The following is a 6,771-nucleotide window of genomic DNA, read 5'->3' on the forward strand; positions in this document are numbered from 1 at the left end:
CAGAATTCTTCAAGCGAAGCAGATGATGAAGAGTGCCTTTGTGTTGTTTGTGTGTCTGCATTTTCAGAATCTTAATTTATGGGAGAAGTGTTTATTCAGTGTCTTTCTTGCAAGAGATACATAGGTCCATTTGAGCTGCACTGCCGGTCGTAATACCGATTATTACGAGTGTATAAATTGCCAGTACGACAGTGACTGATTATTTCGTCAAATGCATATTTATCTGTTCTCAGTATGCTGTAAAATGCTTCTCAGAGTTATTTTTTATTTTATAGAGTGTAAGTATGTTTGTAAATAAATCTTCTTACTTAAGGGGAGGTTCCGGTCTAGAGTCCAAAAAATAGGTGATCTTTAGGAATTAATTTAAAAAAACCTACGATATATAATTTAATGGGACTTCTTGTATTGTATTAAGGATGTCTTACATTATAGAAATATATTTTTTGTTTTATAATTAATTATTACAGACGGCACTGGGGAGTCGTTAAAGCCAAGGTGTCAAAAAATTGATCAAAATCGGTGGGACCTGTATCCCCAAAAGTTATTATCCGATTCGACTGAAACTTTTTTTATTTTGAAGAATATACTTCTAACTAGGGGGGAAACCAGAAAAAATTACAAACATAACATGTTTTTTAGAAAATAACGACACTCGAAGTTTGAAATCACTTTTTCCCTATATTTGTCACCCTTTCAACGGCTTTGAAAATGATAAATTTTCAATTTCTGTATTTTTTGCTGGTTTCCCTCCTAGTCAGAAGTATATTCTTCAAAATAAAAAAAGTTTCAGTCGAATCGGATAATAACTTTTGGAGATACAGGTCCCAACGTTTTGAGAACACTGTTTCGAGAAAACCGCGTTTAAAGTTTTACGTGAGTGCCGAGTGGCCGGGTGTTACCCATGCATTTGCCGCTACTCAAATGCCTATAACTTCGGGAATATTACGAATTTCAACAAATCCTTTTAAACAAGTATTCCTAAAAGTTTGAATATTCGAAAAATGAAATAAAAAAGAATCGACTTTTAGACCGGAACCACCCCTAAAAATAAGGAAAAATAGACATGGTCCAATTTAGGTTATCTGTGCTCGAGATTAGGAAATCAATTTCCTAGATTGGACCATTAACGACTGTTTGAAAATATTTTTTGTAACAAGCCACGAAGCGTTTCAGAGTGTTTTATTAGATTTACAAATTTGAGTTCACAAATTTTTCTGCTCAACACTGTCAACACGTTTTCGATGTATGGAGGTACTTTCTTAAGTGGTCCAATATAGGGAACTTATTACAAATTTCAAATTTCTAAAAATACCATCAGGTGTGAAGAAAGTGTTATAGTATTGAAAAAAAATAGACAAAAGGGTAAAAGAAAATACAGTACTATATAAAAAGATGTTTACTGAAGACTCCACCAGTACTGACACTTAAATAGTTCACCTCACGGACTCCACTTGGTAATTTCCGAAATCTTAATATATAAAGCAAAAAGAGCTTCTATATGTTTGTGTGCTTGTTTGTCGCCTAAATACTTTTGAACGATAAACTCTGGGATCACGTAATGTGCCTCAGCTCGTTATGCCTGGCTAATCCAGATGAATGTGACTATTTTCACCAAAAATTTTTTTTTTTAATTTTTCTTTTATAAAATCAGAATCTGAATTTCGAGCGAAGCCGAGTAGTAAAGCTAGTATCTACGTAAATACCATTTTATTAAAAAAATTGAAAACCTGCAAAAATTTGAGAATTTTTCAAGTACTTCCAATAATTTTGCCACTCCATCGTCAAATTATTTCAAATACTTTAACCCCAAAATTTTGAACAAATATTCCCAATTAAATCCCCCCAACAGTATTACACCGCAAACTCGAGAAACACAAAATATTAATTACAAAAAAATCCTCTGTTTACTTGAAACTTAAATTTTTCCGGAGTGCCACTTCAAGGGCCCAAAATGGTGTCCACGGAAACTCACTATCTGACCGAAACGTTCAAAGCCACAGTATCCCAAAAGGTCACAGATCTCCTGAGATCTCCAAAGCAGAAAGGAACAACGAGGGACGTCAACGAGATTTCCTCGATCGAGGAAACGCAACCTCGTCTACCTGGATCAGACCCGACGGTCACGTGACCGCTCGCTCGCGCCAAGAATTCGACGGGGCCTCAACGTCGAGGGTTCAAAGTCACGGGCACAGCCATTTCCGGTCGCGGCCAGACACGGAGCTCACCGATCAAGCAACCACCGCGCACTAATCACTCAAAAATGCTGCTGCCTCGACCGCTTTGCTTTATCACGCGTCTCTCCCCACTCCGGCTCCACGATTCCTGTCGTTCTCGTTTCTTTGCGCGGCAAAGTCACGGGAAGCTGGACGGGACGGGGTTCGAACAAAGGGGCCCCGTACCCAGAACCGGACCAGCCACACGTGCTCCACCAGAACTACCTACCACGAGCGGCTCGGTCTTTTCTTCTCTGTCCGTCTGTTCTTAACTGGTCCACGGAATCCTGTCGGACAGCCCTTTGTTCTGTTAAACGTTCTGGAACGTACGGGCCCGATGCTAACCGTCCGCTGTCCTAATTCGCGGCTAATTAAGACCGATCAAAGGCGGCTCAGACGTAGACTACCCAGTAGCAGCCGGTTTATTCGATTCTGCGGAGTGATGAGGTTGGGACGTTTTTGTTGCGGTCTTTTTAAGATGGGGATCGCGCAGGATTGCAAGAACTATGGTATAATTGTTGAAGACTCTGTAAGGAGGCGGCCCCAGATGTATTAACTTTTGGGAAACTAACAGGAACAGAGGGAAGAAAATATTTTTAGATGTATGTTCAAAGCATTTTATCATACGTAAGGTAAGTGCGGGTAATAAGGCCCGGCAGGTAATAAGGCCCACCTATTATTTATCGTTAGTAGGTCAATCTACAATACTGCTAGTGCCATTTATTGCTTTTATTCCATTCGAAATGTCATTCGAAGAGTTTCCGCGAGATTAATATAACGCTGAGTTTACACCTGACGAGTGTTCGGCCGAGTGGGCCCACTGGTCCGAGAACTCGCTTAGTCTGAACGTATATTCTAGTACTCGGCAGAGTAGTGCGGCGGGCAAAACGGCCAAGATTTTCACTCGGCCGTGTAGCAGGCTGATGCTTAGTTTACACCTGACGAGTGCTCAGCCTAGTGAGCCCACTGGGTTAGATTTGGGTTAGGTCTGGGCCTGTGGGCCCACTGGGCCGAGCACTCGCCCAGTCTGAACGCATATTTTAGTACTCGGCCGAGTAATCCGGCGGGGAAGATTTTCACTCGGCCGAGTAGCAGACCGATGACTCGGCCGAGTCACTCGTCAGGTGTAAACCCAGCTTAAGTGACTCGGCCTAGTCACTCGTCAGGTGTAAACCCAGCTTAAGTGACTCGGCCTAGTCACTCGTCAGGTGTAAACCCAGCTTAAGTGACTCGGCCTAGTCACTCGTCAGGTGTAAACCCAGCTTAAGTGACTCGGCCTAGTCACTCGTCAGGTGTAAACCCAGCCTAAACATTTGCCGGCTGGAAATTCAACAAATGTTTCGCCGGCAGCTAGCGTTGCTGCAATCATAAGAATTACGTCGGTTTCTTGGCTTTGTAGTGGGAGTACTCATTATCCAATTACTGTACAACTGTAGGAATGTACAAGTACATATGTTGGCAACATATTCCCAGAAAATTCATGATTTTGTAAAGTGCATGCTTTTTTTTAAAAAAAGTTACAGATCCGTAGGTGGGCCTTATTACCTGCACTTACCTTATGATTCAAAAATAGAATTTCTCTGTTTGTCTCGGCTAGGGAATTCAATCCCGGGATCCCAGAATCCCGGCTGTTTTTTGGATTCCATTTTTATATTTTTCAGTTGTTCAAAAAGTAATAATTGACGTTTTTAAAAATTCTTGAAATTCTCGGGATAAGTTATAACTTGATATATCAAATCCGGAGTTTTGGAATCTAAAAAACAGCGGGGATCCCGGGATTGAATTCCCTAGTCTCGGCAGAATCATCTCTCTTTCTCTCTCTCTCTCTCTCTCTCTCTCTCTCTCTCTCTCTCTGTCTCTCTTTCTTCACATCATTCGCAAGAAACCTGGAACACTCTCGAACAGCTGACCGGCTTCTTATTTACCTGTCACTACACCATACATACATACATACTCTTCCACACAAAATCACATTCACACACACACAGTAGCTCTCATTACCGACCCAAGAGCTCGGTCATACAGTAGTATCTCGACAACATTCGAAGAAATCGTTATGCATCCACTGTATCAAAGCAAATAAACCGCAATTTTCTCAGTATTTTTGAGTTCTCTCTAAACCCCGTGGCAGGGTGAATTTTCAAAATTTAGAGCTGCTTTTTTTGCAGCAGTCTTCAATTGTATATGTGTGTCTGTTTAATAGTTGTGTAGCAGCTTGGAAAATTGGGTCAGTCTAACGGGGTTTTTACTTGGTGGATTTTAGGGATTGGGTTTTCTTGATATGTCGATTTACTGTAGTAGCTGCAATTTTGTGGCATTTTTAGGTTATGTTCTTCTTGATAGACAGATCGGACATTTGGCGGTTATATTGTTAACCCTTTCCTGGAGTTAGGTTGGTCACACAAAAACAGTCCAAAGCCAGTACAACACACTTTTCGTGAGGAAACTGTTTTTCATTAATACAATAAATAATCAAATATAATTTTTTACAAAATTATTAATACACGTTTGCATCACATTGCGTCACATTCAGGTTCAATTATGATTAGGACGTATTAATTTATTAAAATAAATAATCAGACAAATCTTTGTTAACGCGAAATTATGTTTAGGATTGTTTTGTGAAGAAGAAAAACATTAGAAAGTGTACAATTACAAACAGAAGAAAGCGGAAAATTTTAGAGTAATACAGAGTTGCACAGAATACATGAGGTGGAATCTATTTCACTTTTTCATTAATATTAATAGTTTATACATTCATTACTCTATGCGTTTTAATAATTTAATAAATAATTTGTTGACTATATTCTAGTTTTGTACATATGGGCTTCATTTCCGTTCCAAGCCGTTTTTCGAAGTTACTCAAAATCTGATGATTCGTTTCGTAAATTTTATTATCCAACAGAAGAAAATTAATTAAAATTCATCAAACTGCTTCACATAAAGGGAAGCACTGGAATTGCGAATAGATATCAACAGTCAAGTAAAAACAATCAAGTAGATAAATAAAATATTTTAGATTAACTATAAATCCACTTAAATAAACAAAATAAATTCCAATTGTAATTAAAACCGTTTTTCTCTGAAAACAACGAGAAACCTCCTTCGTGGAGTAGCAACCCCACAACGACTACAAATATTTAAATAAAAAAGCTATACTTTTACCTAAAAATCGACCATTTTTGACACGAAAAAAATAGAAGTAAGTCGAAAATTCAGAGTATAATTTGCTCTTAAAACATTGCATTTCCAGAACGCATAATCAGTTTCGGAAATTTGCAAGATTAAAATTTTAATTAAAATTTCAAATTCAATAAAATTAATTTTGAAATAAAAGTAAAATTTTGTAAATTTTATTAAATAATTTCCTTCTCTTTTACAAATTTTTAAAAATTTTATTTTTTATACAATTGTTTTCTGTTTTTATTCTCAATATACAATTCAAATTTATTTAGGTATGTTTGACAAATTGTATTCAATAAAAAAAAAAACAGAAAAAGGGAGCACTGGCAGAGCAGTAATTCTTGAAACTATGAAACATGCACGTAAGTATCGCTAAAATTATTATATTTTATTCTAGGGTCAATAAAACAATTTCAACAAAGCTATTTTTAATTAAACTCATCCAGAACACAATCCCTCGTGCAAATCATATTACTATATTATACAGACAGAATAATCTTAAAGTGGCATTGAACAAACCTCATCTCACAATAAAAAATAACCCCCAGCCTTACTATTCGCTTTTTCAAAATTCATTTCTTCCAAAACGAGGCCTCGCGCGAGAAAATTTTACTCCCCACCTTTGCCTCATTTTTGCACAAGGAATGTCTCGTGTCCACCGCGAATTCTGTCGCAGTCTGTACGCACGCAGCCATCGATCGATACTCGTGTACGGTTCAAGGAGTGTCCTGGATCAATAGACGACGCAATGGGGGTTCCTTTCAGCAGGGTTGCCCCCGTAAGTTGAAACCGTCACGCCCAGCATCCCTTATATTGCCATTTTACCCCTGTGAAAACTGCCTCCTGCTCTATTATACGATCCTATTGCCAGGCACCCCTAAGATGTCTCTGGTGTTCGCCCGGGGGATGTTGCAAAATCACCCCGAACATCGGCCTGTGGGGCTCTTGGACCTTCCTGCGTGCTTGGTACTTGGACCGTACGAGTGTTGCATCGTGATTGCCATGAAACGTGTGAATGACAGCCCTGCTGCGGGGTGTCAAGCCATCACGCGCCAACAACCCCCGCGTGCGCCGAGCTTCGGTGACTTAAGGGGGTGAACGATTCGCGGGATCTCTCTGCGCACCTTCGGCGTCGGCTTCAAGCTTGATCGTTCATTTTGCTGGATATTTATACACCTCTTGAATAATCAATTGTTTAAACAAGTTGCTATTATTACGACTTTAATCGAATTTTCGTTTAATTGAAAGGTGGCTAATATTGGAACAGAAATTGATTTTTGGTGGTGGATTCCGTGGCGTTGGATTTTGTGAAATAAAAGCGCAGGGTTGTTTTTAAATTTCTTTATTATTGATTAATTAGAAACGCTGGAATACA

Source organism: Andrena cerasifolii, chromosome 15 (genome assembly GCF_050908995.1).
Source record: "Andrena cerasifolii isolate SP2316 chromosome 15, iyAndCera1_principal, whole genome shotgun sequence".
NCBI lineage: Eukaryota > Metazoa > Arthropoda > Insecta > Hymenoptera > Andrenidae > Andrena > Andrena cerasifolii.